This window comes from Ailuropoda melanoleuca, chromosome 2 (genome assembly GCF_002007445.2).
Source record: "Ailuropoda melanoleuca isolate Jingjing chromosome 2, ASM200744v2, whole genome shotgun sequence".
Classification (NCBI taxonomy): Eukaryota; Metazoa; Chordata; class Mammalia; order Carnivora; family Ursidae; genus Ailuropoda; species Ailuropoda melanoleuca.
In genome coordinates, this window is record NC_048219.1 from 3,509,451 (window position 1) to 3,526,365 (window position 16,915).

The following is a 16,915-nucleotide window of genomic DNA, read 5'->3' on the forward strand; positions in this document are numbered from 1 at the left end:
TTCCTGTTGCTCCACGTTCTTGCTATGGCTGTTGGGCAAGTCATGTAAGCTCTCTGGGCCTGCACAGCCTCCGTGATGGAGCTGATAATGCAGACCTCACAGGAGCATGGAGAGAACTGGTAAGATCAGGGATCCAAATGCCCGACAGAGTGAGTGATGATTTCTCTGCTTTCTCTATCACGTGTCCAACCAAAGTCAGGTCTGCAGGCAATGAGGTCTCTTCTGTCCACTGTCCAACAAGCCATCCCTCTCCATTTTAGTAAGTGATGTCTGCCACGGTCAGAACTACCGGCCATAACAGGGGGCTTCTCCCTGACCCATCACACCCCCCGGGAACCACCACAACAGCGGCAAGGACTCCCCTCAGCCCAGCAGTGTCTCCCCCAAAGTCCAGACCACATAGACCCCAGCCACGCCATCCACCCCCAGCTCTAGCATCTCTGAAGCAAGATAGAGGGGAAAAAGCAGAGTCTCGATCTCAACTTGTTCCATGGACACTTGTGAGCATGGCCGATTGGACCAGTGGACACGTGACCCCAAATGAGCCCACCAGATTCTCTCCTGGGAATCCCGCAAGGAGACTGTGAGCAATTGGGTGGATTGATGATGGAGGAGGAGCAACCTGCAAGCCAAGGACTCTGAGGCTGAAGTCTGGCCATGGCCATGACCAAGGCCAGGGCAAGTTTGGGGGCAGCAGAAAAGCCTTAGGTAAATAGGAAAACAGGTCTGCAGAGAGAGGCAGGAGAAGGGAGCGGACAGAGAAAAGAGCAGAGAGACAGGGGAACCACCTGCCCCAAGAGAGGAAGAGAAAGGAAACTTCCAGATCCAATGGCACCCCTTCCTATCCCTGGATGTCCATGAGCAACCTCTGTACCCAGGAAACCTCACCAGCACCAGCTCCTACTTTTCCCGTTGAGCCAGTTCAAATGGACGAAGAAACACTCCAGTGGGCCCTGAGAAACGGTAATAAGACAGGATTTCCAGTTCCTTTCCCCCAAACAATCCCTGCCCTGGAGTGGAGGCAAGTCATTTCACCTCCTGGGCTTTTCTTCTTCATCTGTAAATTGGGGTCATAGCACCTTTCTCCCAGAACCGCTCTGTGGATTCAGTGGGAAGGATGCATGCCTGGTCCACAGCAGGGGCTTTTCGTAGCCCTCTTAACAAGGGCTTCCTACCCAGGGCTCATTCAGTTTGCAGAAAGATCGGTCACCTCCCCTTTCTAAAGGATCTTTATTTTAACAGAGTCATAAAACCTTGCCCGAAACCAAGAGGATATATGGGTTTAATGTATCCCCAGAAGCCAGTCTCATCCTTTTGGAAGAAAAGAACCCAGGGCTCTGTGATAAAGATTGGTTGCAGTAGGATAAATACCCCCCCGAGAAATTCGTGTCTGTTCTTTCTCTAGAAAGCTGTGTGGTACGGCTGAGTGAGGCCTGGATGGGGAAATCATTCTCCACAAATCTGAAGAGTGTTGTATATTTTACAAAGTGCATCCACAGCTGTGACCACCTCCTTCTCTTTAGGGCAACGGACCTCCCTCAGCCTCAGTTTCCTTCTCTGTAAAATCAGGGTATCAAGTTTATCTCCTGAGGGTATTGTGAGAAATAATATGTGCAGAAAACTAGAAAAGTGTTAACGTGTGTGTGTCTGTCTGTCTGTCTATTTCCGAGCACAAGGCTTGACTTCTAATTAGCATCTCAGGCAAGTCTATCCGTCCCTTGTTTCTCTAATTATAAAATCTGGAAACTGTAGAAAATAAAAAATAGCCAAACCTCTGACCAAAACCTCTACTTCCAGCTATATAACCAACAAAAACTCATACCTATGTCCACCAAACCACTTGTGCAAGAATTGTTCATACACGAACTGAAAACTATCCCAACAGACATCAACAGTGGAGTGGAGAAACGAGTTGTGGCAGAGCCATGCACTGGAATATGACACATCAGTGAGAAGGAGCACCGGCACCCCATGACACACGACCACATGGAAGAAGCAAGCATCGTATCGAGCCTGAGAAGCTCAACATCATGACACACCACGTGAGTCAAACATCAGCAAGTTCAAGAACAGGCAAAACTAACCTACACCGATGGAAGTGATGCTCGGGTGTTGTCCTTGAAAGGGGGGGGGGTGCCGTGACTGGGAGGGAGCATGACAGGTGCTTCTGGGTGAAGATCATGGCCTCTTTCTTGAGCTGGGTGTGGTCACCTTGTGAAAGTTCATCAGGCTATACACTCGTATTTAGGGCACTTTTGTTCTTGTAAAAAGTCTACCCAAGGGGCGCCTGGGTGGCACAGCGGTTAGGCGTCTGCCTTCGGCTCAGGGCATGATCCCGGCGTTCTGGGATCGAGCCCCACATCAAGGCTCCTCCGCTATGAGCCTGCTTCTTCCTCTCCCACTCCCCCTGCTTGTGTTCCCTCTATGGCTGGCTGTCTCTACCTCTGTCAAATAAATAAATAAAATCTTTAAAAAAAAAAAAAGTCTACCCAAAAAAGTAGTGATTAAGTGCCTCTGTGCCTAAGAACTTTCGCCACCAGTTCTACCGGTCAAAGGGAGACCCTGGGCTTGTCACATAACCTCTTTGAGCTGTTTCCTCATGTGCAAAATGGGGAAGAAGGGTGCCTGACTGGGTCAGTCGGTGGAACATGTGACTCTTGATCTCAGGGTTGTGAGTTCGAGCCCCACATTGGGTGTAGAGATTAATTAAAAATAAAATCTGGGGTGCCTGGGTGGCTCAGTCAGTTAAACGTCTGATTTCAGCTCAGGTCCTGATCTCAGGGTCCCGGGATCGAGCCTCCTGTTGGGCTCCCTGCTCAGCCAGGAGTCTGCTTGTCCCTCTGCCCCTCCCCCTACTTGTACACTCTTTCTTTCAAATACATAAAATCTTTTTTATTTTTTTATTATTTTTTATTTTTTATTTTTTTAAAGATTTTATTTATTTATTCGACAGAGATAGAGACAGCCAGCGAGAGAGGGAACACAAGCAGGGGGAGTGGGAGAGGAAGAAGCAGGCTCACAGCAGAAGAGCCTGATGTGGGGCTCGATCCCAGAATGCCGGGATCACGCCCTGAGCCGAAGGCAGACACCTAACCGCTGTGCCACCCAGGCGCCCCAAAATCTTTTTTATTTTTAAAAAGAGTTTATTTATTTATTTGTCAGAGAGAGAGCACAAGCAGGGGGAGCAGCAGGCAGAGGGAGAAGCAGGCTCCCCGCTGAGCAAAGAGCCTGATGTCGGATTCGATCCCAGGACCCTAGAATCATGATCTGAGCCAAAGGCATATGCCCAACCAATTAAGCCACCCAGGTGCCCTTAAATAAAATCTTTTAAAAAATAAAGTAAAGTAAAATAAAATGTTTAAAAAGAAAAAGAAAATGTGGACAATAACAACACCAAACTCAAACTGCTATTATATTTGATTGAGCTGAACAGGAAGCCCAGCCATGGAGTAAATGCTCCATCAATTACAGTTGGTTATAATTAAGAGCCCCTCCCTGGCAAACCTGATTTAGAAGGAACAGGTTAAATGATGCAATCCAATCTAATCAGCTGAGATTGCCGATGCCCAGAGAGGCAGGTGTCTCGTCTAAGACCGCCCAGCGAAGTTTCACGCCCTTCTCGCCACACCTCTGCGTTTCTTCTACTACCTCAAGCTGCCTTCACCTTCCCCTGTCGAAAGGAGGGGTGGATGTCCTTGTCCCCCAAGTCTGGGTTCAGCATGAACTAGCTATGGTCAACAGAAGGAGGCAGAAGTGACAGTGAGCCAGCTCCAAATTTAGTCCTCAAGAGGCTGCACATGTTTCCGCTTACACTCTGCCGCTGCCAGGAGCACATGTGTGGGTGAGCCCACTAGTCCCTAGAGGAGGCGAAGCCACATGGAGCGGAGCCACTCCAGCCAGCTGCCCCCAGCCAAAGCCAGCCTAGAACAGAGCTCCTCAGCTCACCAATAGACGCATGGGGGAGCCCAGCTAAATGAGCAGAAATGCCCAGCCAATTTCAGATTAAATCAGCCAGTCTCCAGATGCAGGACACATAGTAATAAATGTCATTTTAAGCCACTGAGTTTGGGGGTGGTTTGTTACACAGCAATAGCTGACTGATACAGTCCCCTCATTTGCTGAATTACTAAATTCTGTCAATTCTACTGCATAAACCTATCTCTGCCTTGGCTCTTTTCCTCCCTTCTAGCCCTTGCCATCACGCACCTGTTCCAGGCCACTATCTTCTCTGGCTTAAAGGGGCTCTCTGCTGCCGCTCCTGCCCCCTCTTTCTTCTCTTACCACATCGCACTCAGAATTTTCCTTTATTTTTTAAATTTTTAAAAAAGATTTTATTTATTTATTTGAGAGAGAGTGAAAGACAGCGAGAGGGCATGAACGGTGGGGAGGGGCAGAGGGAGAGGGAGAAGCAGACTCCCCACTCAGCAAGGAGCCCGACACAGGACTAGATTCTAGGACCCTGGGATCATGACCTGAGCCCAAGGCAGATGCTTAACTGACTGAGCCACCCAGACGCCCCCAGAATCTTCCTTTTAATTAAAAGTCTGACCATGTCAGCCCTTTACAGTCCCCCAGTGGCTCCCAAGGCCCGTGGGATTCAGTCCCAGCTTGGTCTAAGAGACCCTTCATGAACCGGTTTTTATTTACATTTCCAGCATCGTCTCCTGACCCACCTGGCTGCGACCCTTGCACTGCAGTGACACAGGTATGCTAGTCTTCCTGCCGGCACCCTGCTGCCATGAGCCCCAGTGCTGCTTTCTGCTTTGAACCTCCATCCCCGTTGTGTCCTCTGCCTGGAAAGTATCCCCTACTCAGCCCTCCGGTTGCCTAATCCAAGTCACGCTTCAGCACTAAGCTCTGGCACCTCCCCAGGAAGCCTTCCCTAACCTCCCCCAGCCCAGCTTGGGTTAGATACCCCTGCTTCTGGATGCCAACCACCATAGCTCTTACCATGCTGGACTGTCTTCGTCACTAGACCTTGAGTGCAGGGACCATGACTTACTTAACCCCTAGAGCCCTGACACCTGGCCCAGAGCAAGAGCTCAGTACCTGTTTATGCTAGTCTCACTGAACTGGTGAGGAATGGGCTCTGAGAACAGAGCTTGGCCTGAAAGGGGGGAGCTCTGATCCTTTGCTTGGTTCTGCCATAATCTCTCTATGGTCTCAGAGAAGTCAGTTCCTCCTCTGGGCCTCAGTTTCTCCATCTTGAAAATGCAAGGGTTTGGGGCACCTGGCTGGTTCAGTTGGTTAAGTGTCTGCCTTTGGTTCCGGTCATGATCCTGGGGTCCTGGGATTGAGCCCCCAGTGGGGCTCCCTGCTCAGCTGGGAAGATGCTTCTCCCTCTCCCTCTGCCCTTCCCCTCTGCTGTCAAATAAAATCTTAAATAATAAAAATTAAAAATCCGAGACAGGTGAAGCCTGTTTTCCAGGCCTTTGTAACAGCTAGGGAAGTCTGAGAACGCAACCCCTTCTTCCTTACAGCTTTGTACTGAGTTATTACCAGCCTTCGGTAGGGAAGGGACCACCTTGAATGACTAAATGTCACAAAGGCTTTGTGGTTGACAACTCACTGGATTTTCTCCCATGCTTGTGGGAAAGTAGGCAAAGGGGTTTTAAACTCTCACCACCTGCCTCTAATACCACAGCTTGGAGACAGAGTTAGCACCCCCATTTTACAGATGACAAAACCGAAGTCCAGAAAGGTGAAATGACTAGCCCAAGGCCACATGGGTAATATGTGACACAGCTGGGATGGACAGCCAGCGCTGAGAAACTCTAGAATAGCCACTGTTGGCCCTACGTGGCCTTGAGGGCTTGAAATGTGGCCACTGAGATGTGCTGGAGTGTAAAACATACTGAGTTTCAAAAAGAATGTAAAGTATCCCACTAATAATTTTTATATCAGTTGATCGTATTTTGGACATATTGAGTAAATAAAACATAAGTGAAATTCATTTCACTTTTTTTTATTTTTCTTCTTTTTCTTTTTCTTCTTTTTCNTTGATCGTATTTTGGACATATTGAGTAAATAAAACATAAGTGAAATTCATTTCACTTTTTTTTATTTTTCTTTTTCTTTTTCTTCTTNTTTCTTCTTTTTCTTTTTCTTCTTTTTCTCTTTCTTTTTCTTCTTTCTTTCTTTCTTTCTTTCTTTCTTTCTTTCTTTCTTTCTTTCTTTCTTTCTTCTTTTCTTCTACCTCTAAATTTTCTAANTCTTTCTTTCTTTCTTTCTTTCTTTCTTTCTTTCTTTCTTTCTTTCTTTCTTTCTTTCTTTCTTTTCTTCTACCTCTAAATTTTCTACATCTAAAATTACCTTCGTGGCTTGCTTTCTATTTCTATTGCATAGCGGTGCTCTGGAACCGGTGGTTCTCAACGAGGGTGATATCGCCCCCTAGGGGTCATTTTGGGACTCTGTCCTCAGGGCACTCCCTCCATCCAGGGGCGGGGTGGGGACGGTCGGGGTGCTGCGCGCTGGGGCTGGAACAGCAGTACTAGCGAAGTAAGGGCTCGGGCTCGCGCTGTGAAGAGTTTACTATGTGCCAGGCACTGTTTTCAGCACTTCTCCTTTATCAACTCATTTAGGGCCGATCCCAACCTCGGAAGTCAGTCCCACTGGTGTTCTTCCCATTGGCCAGGGCAGAGAACTGCGGCTCAGGAGAAATGGCTTGTCTGAGGCCCTGCAGATCTAGGCTAGGAGCCCGGCTTGCTTGCCTCCCTGCTCCACTGCTCGGGAAAGGTGAGTCCGTTGCACTCCCTCCTCCACTGCACAAATAGCCCACACAAGCCTACACACACTCGCACACTCTTTCCTGGGGACCTGTTCTAGGCCAGGCTCCATCGCTCTCACCCGAATGGGCCTCGGCCCCGGGGAGCACGCGTGAGCTCTTCCTTCAGCCGTCAGGCGCAATCCTCCACCTGCCGGTCGCAGCACAGCCCAGAGCGTGGGCAGAAACAGCCGCTCACTGCAGCCCATCTCACACCGGAATGAGCCCACGGGCTACCTAGGGATCTTATGAAACGTGCAGGTGCCGATTCTGCGGGATCAAAGCAGGACCTGAGAGTCGGCATTGCTGACAAACTCCCACGTGCTGCGACAGGTCCACGCACCGCAATGAATGGTGTGAGGGATAATAGCAAAGTCAGCGCGAGGACTTAAGGATCCGAGTGTCAGAGCGGGAAGGACTCAGGAATCGTTTAGTCCAGCTCCCTTGTGGCGCTGGCAGGGAGAGAGGCCCAGAGAGGGGGACACTTGCCCAAGGGCACACAGTGAGTTACAGGCAGAGACCAAGTCTTCAGATCCCATCAGTGCTGCTTCCTCTGCCTCTCGTTTGCAGCAAGAACTTGACACTAAGGACAGAAGGATCCAGTGGCTCTCGTGCGCGTTTCACACCGTATGTTTCGGTATCTTCAAATCTCCCAGTCACCTCTGAGTTTCAATACTAGGGGAGTAAGTCTCGGAGCAGCCTGGCAGGGCAGACCACACTCTACCAGAAGCCTTGAGGGCTGCATGCATCCCCAGTTCCTGGAGCTCAGCCTCCTTCCCACCCCCACCCCCCCAGCCCCGTGCTGCACATCTGGGTCCCCAGACAGCACGTGAGCTGATGGAGTGAAACCACTTTCAGGACAAGCGAGAGGCTGTCTTCTCCAGACTGGATAAACAAGGTACGAACAACAGGAATTCGTTTCCTAGAAATGAAACACTGAGTTTGTTAGTGCTTACGGGATCCAGACCTGCTCTTCAACCATCTGCTTGCCCTGCTGGGAGGCACAATCCAGCTGTGTTATAAGCACAAACTTTGCAGTCAGGTAGACTGAATTTGCTTCTCCGCTCTGCCACTTACTAGCTCTGTGACTTTGGGCAAGTTTCTCGACCTCTCTGAGCCTGTTTCCTCAACCACTCAATAGCTCTTCGCTTCAAGCCTTACGATGCGTTGGCATAAGCAACGCACATGTGGAGCCTGTTCCTGGGAAGACTTCCGACAGCCCCGGGGAAACGCTCCTGGAGCCTGGCTCCACAGACACGACTGAGGATGACATCAGAGCGCGAAGGGAGCCATGGGAATGTAGGAGAGACAGATAACCTGCGACCCTGGGACCCCTCTGGAAGTGACCCTGAAGCGGAGTGCAGGAGGACAGTTGCAGCCAGCCAGGAAAGAGGAGTTGGGACCGATGACACCTATTCCACAGACTGAAAAATCCTTGGAGAACTTTTCCCTTCATGCGCCCTGAATCCTTTTTCTTCCCTTCCTGTTGCTTACCTATCCAGAGGCTGCATGACCCAGCCCTTTCCTCTCCTCTTCCTGTTCACCTACACTCCACAGAAGACCCCACCTCCAGCATGGCTGAGGCCCCCTCCTGCAAAAACACCTTTGCTCTCTCATTCCTCTGAGCCTTTGCACAGGCCATTCCCTCTACCTGAAATACCCTTCCTCTCATTTCCAGATCCACCTTCTCTGGAGGTTTCTCTGGACCCAAGAGATGGAATTGATTACTCTCTCCTCCCCACCCCACTGGGCTCACTTGCTGACTGCCTGTCCCCCTGCTGGACTTGATTTCTGGAAGTGGGGAGAGTGGTATACACGTGTCATGAAGCCCAGCGCCCTCTGCGTGGGATACCCTCATCCACCCATCCAGCTGCAACTTCACGCCGAGGACCGACTGTCATCTTTTTGATGAAACTTGCCCGCTCCTTCCACTGCTCATGGGGGTTTGGAAGGTCCCACCTTCAATACAGCCACCATCTTCCTCATCCACACCAGCCCCTCCCATTTCCTCCTTGGCAGGCACGATCCTTGGTGCCATTCACCACTTGGCATCCTCCCCGTCCCCTCTCTTCCCCAGCAATTAACCAGTTACTTCCCTTTAATGTACGAGCAGGTTGAGGCTCAGAAAGGTAATGCAATCTGCTCAAGGTCACACAGCGCATATGTGGCCAGACCCAGGGTCTTGCTCTGAACAGCTCAGACTTCCTCCCTAGCCTGACCTCTTCCTCCCTACAAGTCCCGTCCCCTCTCCCCTGAGTTCCCTACACACATTTGGGGGCCTTTGCATCCTGGTTCAGGCTGACTCCCCTCTGCCTGGAAGAGGAATCTTTCCCACTCCTCTCCGTGCATACCTGATGTCATCTGCTCTCTGTTCTCTGAGGCCCTTCTCAAAAGCCGCTTCCTCCAGGAAGCCTTTTCTGGTGAATCAAATGTAAAACCTTCCTCCTATAAGCCCTCTCCTGACTCCAGGTCTGTTTGTGCCTCTCACTGCCTGTGCCTGGAAGCTCTTTGAAGAGCTACCTATTTTCCCTCTGCACTCCAGTGAGCATGACGCAGTAGGCTGGCAGTAGAAAACTCCTTTGTAAGGCTCCAATGAGCCTTGGAGAAATCATAGCGTTTGCTCTCTCTAGTCTGAAACTCCCCAACGGCTCCCATATCAGAACAAAGTCTGAAATCCTCTCCATGGCCCACAAGGCCCTACCCTGTCTGCCGCCCAGGACACCTCCCTGACTTCGTCTCTTACCAGCTGCCCACCCCACGCTTAATATCACCTCTTTGGCAAAGCTCTGACCAGCCAATATAATAAAGTAGCTCTCATTCTCTATCCTATCACCCTGCTCGCTACTCATTTTAGCACTTAACCCTATCTGATATTCTCCTCTCATCTTTGCTTGTCTCACCCCACCCCCTCCCAAAACTTGCCTTCCGTCTGTCTAGCTCATCACTATATCCCCCGCATCTAGAACAATGCGGGGCTGACAATACCTAGATGGGTCTACAGCCTGAGGAGAGATCTGAGCTGGAGACAAACCTTTATGAGTCACATGCACAGAGGTGGTAACTAAAGCCAACGGGGTGGATGAGATCACCCAGGGAGAGTGTCTGGTACATGCGGAGCGGAGGGCCTGGGGGAACGGAGCAGCTAATGGCTGTAGAAGGAAGGGTAAACCTGCAAAAAACAAGACATGAAGGGAAAATATGACCATGTTATATTGCAGGAGCCGGAAGAGAGTGTGTCCGGAGGAAAGGAGTGGTCAGCCGTGTTATCTGCTGCTGAGAGAGGAAGTTCAAGACTGAACGATGTCTGTAGAATTCAGCTTGCTGGAGGACACCCTCTGTGTGCCCCCGCCCCGCACCATCCGCAATGAGAGGGACCCCTCAGGTCCCAGGAACTCCTCGCTCTGAGAATGTCTTTCTACTCATAGTCACATCACTTCGCCAAGAACTGTCATCCATCTGAGGCCTAGGAGAGAAGGGACGACCCTGTACGTTCATTCTTATCTGCCACGCAACTGACCACCTCTGAGAAAGCACCTTTGTATTCCTGGGTCTGTACTAGGCACCATGGGGGAGAAGAGGCCCTAGGCCCTACCACTCACGTCCAGCTGGCCAGCCCCTCCCTCCTAGGCCACCCTCGAGGTCCTGGCTTCCACGATGCCTCCACAATAAAGACCACCCATTTCTCCCCACTCGCTGGACAGGACCAAAGGCTGGAGTAGGCCCAGCTGTCCAAGCAGCCTTGCTCGCTGCTGTCGGTAAAGAGTCCCTCCATGTCTCTGTGAGGAATGCTAAGATACTGACCAGTGGCTGTGCAGTCCAGAGGAGAGCACAGACCCGCGATACGTGCTCAGTCAGAAAACACTGGAGGCCAATTCCAAGGAAGAGATCGAGAGGTGACTCCAACTAGCCAGAGCAATGATTTCCACCAGTGACTGCGCTGTTGTGGTGGCCAGGTGCTGCACTGAGCAATGACCACATTTGATTTGCACGGCAACCCTGTAAGGCAGCATTCTTAACCCATTTCACATGGGAGAAAAGCACAGCTCAGAGAGGTTAAGGGCTTTCCCAAGGTCAGACAGCTTGTAAATAGCCAAGCCCGGTTTGATAATGCAGATAATCTGATGGAGAGCACCTGCTGTTAATTTTTGAACTTCCCCAGAGCTGGTGAGGCAGGGGGCTAAGTCTTAGATCCTCTCACAAGCAATGTGACCTTGGGAAAGCTTTAGTCTCCACTCTCCCCATCCGCAGCCAAGCAGATTTCCTAGTGCCCTTCCAGTTCTGACATTACGTGATTAGGTAGGATTTGTACAGAACTTTACAGTTTTAAAAAAGGCATCCTTACAGCATCTCCTTTATTCCCACGGATCTTGCAGGGTGGGAGAAGTATCCCCTTCATTTGATAGATGAGCAAACTGAAGTTCGAAGAGATGCAGTGACCTGCCCAAGGTCACAATGCAAGTCCGGGCCCGCCGGCCTTCAGGTCTGGAAACCGAGGCTCCCCACTGCACGCTCTTTCAACTCCCCTCCGGAAAGGGCCAGCCCCGCGCCGCGCCGCACCCGGACCTGGCCGGCAGGGGGCAGCGCCCCTCTTCCCTCCGCCGCCCGGGGCCACGTGGGGGCGTCACAGCCCCAGACCCAGGGGCGCGCCCCCCGCCCGGCCAGATCTCGTCCTGGCGCGGGGCGCCCCCAACGCGCACCTGGGACCCCGCAGCCATCTCCGGGCGCTGCCTCCGCCCCAGTCCCTCCCGGGGCTCCGGACGCCGCCCCCCGGACGCTCCCCGTGGGTCGGACTGGTCCTCCGGGAACCCTCTGTCCCGCGCGCGCTCACGCGCCTCCAGCCCGAAGACCCGGGCGCTGCCCGCCCCGCCGTCCCGGGCTCTGCCCGGCCCGCGCCCTCGCGATCCCCACCTCCCTCCGCCCCGGCCGGCGCCCTGCGGCTCCCGCTGGGCGCTCCCCTTCCCGCGCCCGCCGCTCCTCCTCGCTCCCCTCCCCCTGCTCCTCCCCCGCGAGGCTGGCTCCCCTCTCGGCCCCCCGCCCGCGGCCCGCAGGCTCGGACCCCTCCCGTCCCGGACGCGCGGGGAGCTCCGAACTCCCGCGGCCGCCCCAGCCCTTCCCCGGGCTCCCCGCGCAGCACCTGTAGGAGAGCGGGTGGGCTGGGTCCCCAGTGGCGGGGGTAGGAGGCCGGCCACGCCCAGAGCCCGGGGTGAAAGCCAAGCCTCCCGCGTCTGTCCTTACGGGCCCATCTCGTGTGTCCATCCCTAGTTGGATTTTTTTTTTCTTCGTTTAACAAATAACTGTTGATCTGTGTGTCAGGCGTGTTCTAGGCACTGGGGACGTGGTGCACTAAACAGACGTGGACCCAAGAGAGCTTACACGAATGTGATAAGTAAAACATGTAAAATGTTTGTAGAGGTAAATGGTTTGGAAGAAAATAAAGCAGGGAAAGGGAAGAGAGATGAGGTGGCCTCACTGGGAAAGTGGCATCTGAGCGGAGGCAGGAGGTGGGGAGTGGGCCCTGCAGAAGTGTGGAGAACACCGCGGTATTCCCGGTGTGGGACTCCCCACCCCCCAGGCTGCCGTTGGGTCGGGGACTAAGTGAACAGCGGGAGTTGAGGTCAGAGAGGCAGGGGCAGTTCCCTGCTCCTGTGCTGCCGTGACTCTGCCCTGTCCAGAGAACCAGGGCTGAGAGAAGACGAGCACACAGCGAACATCGAGAACCATCCGCGGACGAGGCACAGCGCTGGGCGCGCCCTGTGTCCAGGCTTCACGCGGCTCGGGTGGAGCTGGCCTTCCATGTGCGGATGGGCTTTTTGTCTGCTTGTTTGTCATGCATTTTGAAGCCTTGTTATTAGGTCCATCCAGCTTTAGGATGGTTATGTCTTCCTGATGAATCGACCCTTTTGCCCTTATGAGGTGACTCTCCGTCCCTGGCAACAGTTTTAAGCCTCCTTAGCTGGGTGTAGGGAGAGGCCAGTAGTCCGGTGCTGGTTTATTTACAGCCCACACGGCTGTGGGACACCTGGCCCACCAACCCTCAGCAGCTCCTCCAGACTTTCTTGTGAGTGTCCTTCCGTGTCCTTCTGTCTCCACAAATCCCTCCCCACCTGGCACTCCCCTCCTTTCTCCACACCTCACCCTCCTGGTTTACCATTGGAGCATTGGCCAGGGGCCTTCCTTCCTCTCAATCTCTCTCTCTTTTTTGGAAGGCTGTGATCAATGATCATCAATAATGCAAAAGTTCTTTCTGTCTTAGTGCAAATCCCAGGCAAGTAAATCACTGGCGAAGAGAGAGGAGTTATGGGCAGCCACACCTCAGCCTCCTTCACTCTGCTCAGGTCCTGGGCTCTCTTCCCAAATAGGAAATAGGGAGATGGAACAGTGCCATATGTAGGCATTTCCCAGAATAGGTGCTGCTGCTGTTGCCCCAAGTGGAACAGTCCTAGAGGAGGAAGGGGACCTGTCTACACAGCAGAAGCAACGGCACTACCACCGGGGGCCCGCCTGAGGTCCTAGAGTTGGGAAACCCACACCGGGTAAATACACCTGGGGCGGGGGGTGTCCTCAATGAAAAGACCAGGACGGCCCCAGAAGCTGCCCTGACTAGGGATGAGAAACAGGGAAGAGAGGGGGACAAACCGTGTGTGACGTCTCAGCGTGCTCTAATGAACTGACGGAATTTAACAACAAAAGCAGCCCACGATGGTAAATGCCTTTGGAAGGTTGGTCTAAGGAAAGCGCTGGGTCTACTGGAGAAGGTCCCCTCGCCCTCTGTGTTAAGTAAGCACATTCTCCACTCGCAGGAAGCTTTCAAGTCCTGGAGAGAAAACACACATGCAGTTAAGCGTGGCATGGTGTGGGGGAAGGGAGAAAGGCTGGAGGGGGGAGGGTACCCTGCATTGAGCCCCGAAGGGTGAGTAGCAGGAATCTGAGCAAAGAAGGGGGAAGGAGAGCAAAGAAGTTTCCTGGTAGAAAGAACAGCATGTTCAAAGGCATAGACACTAAGAAAAGAACTTTGTGTGGGGGGGGTGCGTCTGGGTGGCTCAGATGGTTAAGCGTCTGCCTTCGGCTCAGGTCATGGTCTCTGGGTCTGGGGATGGAGCCCCACATTGGGCTCCCCGCTCAGTGGGGAGTCTGCTTCTGCCTCTCCCCCTGCTCATGCGTGTGCTCTCTCTCTGTATCTCTCTGTCTCAAATGAATAAATAAAATCTTTAAAGGAAAATTTTTTTAAAAAAAGAATTTGGTTAGGGGAACTGCATGTCAGTAGATATTGCTAGAGTAGGGAGAAGAGGTCAGGATGTGGCTGAAGGGGCAGGAAGGAGCCAGCTCACGAAGAACCCTGAATGGCAGGGAAGAACCCCAGGCTTTATCCTGAGAGCCATGGGAGACAGGGAAGGGCTCTGAGTAAGGAAACAGCATGATAGGACAGTGGCAGGTTGGCAGTCTCTGTGCCCTGACCCCCGATACCTAGATGGGCATCACTGAAAACTCTAGCGCAGTCCCCGCCCGTCACCGCTCCCATGCTGAGAAAACCTGCAGCAATTCCTTGACATCTTCCTGCCCCCTCCAAACCATCCTCCATGCTTCACTAGAACAGGCTTCCTGAAAACACGTGGATTCCTGGCCCGGACATCGCCAGCAGACATCGCCAGCACTGGCCACCCCTCCTGAAGAGGTCCCAACTCCCCACCCTGGCCTTCCAAGCTCTTCCCAGGTCATTCCCACTCTGTGTGTCCTGCCTTCTGTCACTGGCTCATGCTTTTCCTTCCATTTACAAAGTTCTCATCCCCATTTCCGTGAGTCAGAATCCCTCTCGCTTCCAGAATCTTTCATACCTTCTTGACTTACCATGACTCATCCCCTCAAGGCCGAGCTCTGAGATCCACTTCTCTGCAGGGCCCATCCCATTCCTCCTAAATGGAAGTGGTGGTTCCCTCCTTGCAGGTCTGAAGGCAGAGTGGGGGTTAAAAGTGTTGACTCGGGCGCCTGGGTGGGTCAGTTGGTTAAGCGGTTAAGTGTCTGCCTTCAACTCAGGTCATGATCCCAGAGTCCTGGGATCGAGTCCTGCATTGGGCTCCCTGCTCAGTGAGGAGCCTGCTTCTCCCTCTGCCCTCTGCCCTCCCCCAGCTTGTGCTCTCTCTCTCTCTCTGACAATAAATAAATAAAATCTTAAAAAAAAAAGTGTCAATTCAGTGATCAGACTGAGTTTTAACTCCTGATTTCACCACTCAGTAGCCGTGCCACCCTGGACAAGTTGCCTCAATTCCGCGAGCCTCAGTTGGCTCATGTGTAAGCCGATCACAATAACAGAACTCACTTCAGGGGGTTATGACAAGGACTGTTAACTCCACGCACCTAAACCTGCATTGCGTAGGTCCTGGCATGTGATAAGCCCCCACGAGTGTTCCCTATCACGATCATTGTAGTTGGGACGCCCTACCTTTCAGAATTACTTTGTGTCCATCTCCCCCAACTTTGAATTTTGGAAGGGGAGGAGTTATTCACCTCAGGATGCCCGCATCTAGCNCCTCAGGATGCCCGCGTAGCACCGGGTCTGGCACACTGCAGGCATTCGACCAAAGACTGATGAACGGATGGATGGATGGATGGATGGATGGAGGATGAATAAATTCATGAAAGAAACCACCCAGCTGCCACAGAGTCCCCTCTGCTTCAGAGGTGGGAGCCAGGCTTGCCCTTTTCTGAACGGGGTTGAATGAATCCTGTGTCAGGGGATGAGTGTCAGGGGCAAGCTTTGTCATCAGACAGTCTGTAGTTTGCAATTTCTTCAGGAGAGATCTGTCTAGACAGAGGGGACATCCGCACCAGGGAGGGTCAGGGACTGCATGGGAATCAGAATCCAGGCGAGGGCTTTTCAGGGAACCGGAAGCCCAGCCTTCTCCCTCTTTTCTTCCTTCCTCGCCACTCCCAAGTTTGCTGAGCAAGTTTGCTGCTTGCCCCCAGGAGCGGAAATTAGGTGACAGTTTTGATCAGGGGACAACAGAGAGGGCCCTTCACCAGGTAGTGACAAGGGCAAAGGGAAGGATGGAGAATCCACCAAGGAAAGGAACCGATATTTATTGAGTAGTTTTTATGTGCCAAGCACTATGCGGAGTGTTTAACATCCATTGTCCTCTCCATAACCCTGTGAGGAAAGGACCGCTGTATTGCCACTAGATAAAGAAACAGACACAGAAGTTGACTTTCTCCTGCAAGCATGGCGACAGGATGGGACTTCAGTTGTATCTAACTCTGTAAGCCCATGCTCACCACGAATTACACGTCTAGTGAACAAATATTTTGAGCACCTGCTCTTTGCACTGTGCCGTGGTAAGTGGTTCGGGGACAGCAAGGATAATTCAGATGTGATTCCTACTCTCAAGTTTATAACCTGAGGACAGAGATGAAGCCTTACTTATCCTTCAATTCTCAACCCAGTGCCTGGCAATACAGTGAATGTTGAATACAGCATGGATTGTCCAAGCTGGGCGGGCCTTTGAAGTCCAGGTATATTGATCCTGTCAATTCACAGATGAGACCGACGAGGAGGAACTATCTGGAGAGGGCGGTCAGGAGCTTTGGGCTCTGGAGGCAGGCCACTTGGTTTGAATCTCAGCTCTACTGCTTACCAGCTGTGTGACTTTGGGTTGGTCACTTAACCACTCTGTGCTTCAGTTTCTTTGAGAAAGGGGGATAAAATTGCAAGAAAAGTAAGCTCATTCATGAGTGGGGTTTAGCATAACACTTAACATGTAACCCACAACACATTTTGCTCTGATTATGATTAACTCGTCACATAGTGAGTTAGTAGCAGATCTGGACTAGACCTTGCACTTCCTGACTCACAGATCAGTGCTCTTTCCAGCTCCCCATGCTTCTTTGTGTCTGTTAGAGTGTGGTTAGGGGAGAATGGGAGTCACCTAGGACGGGGGTACATGTGATCAGGTGTCTACTGTCCTTGGGGACAAGTGTCCAATTGTCCCTGAGCCCGTATCTCAGTGTCTCCCACCACCCTTCCTCCCTGTCTTTGCCGCCTTCCCACCCCTACCACCCCCTCACTCCTAACTGGAACACAGCACCGAGACGCCTGATAACATCTCCATACCTCCCATCGCAATTTCCTCTGGAAGCAGCCAACAGGAAATTCCCCGGAGC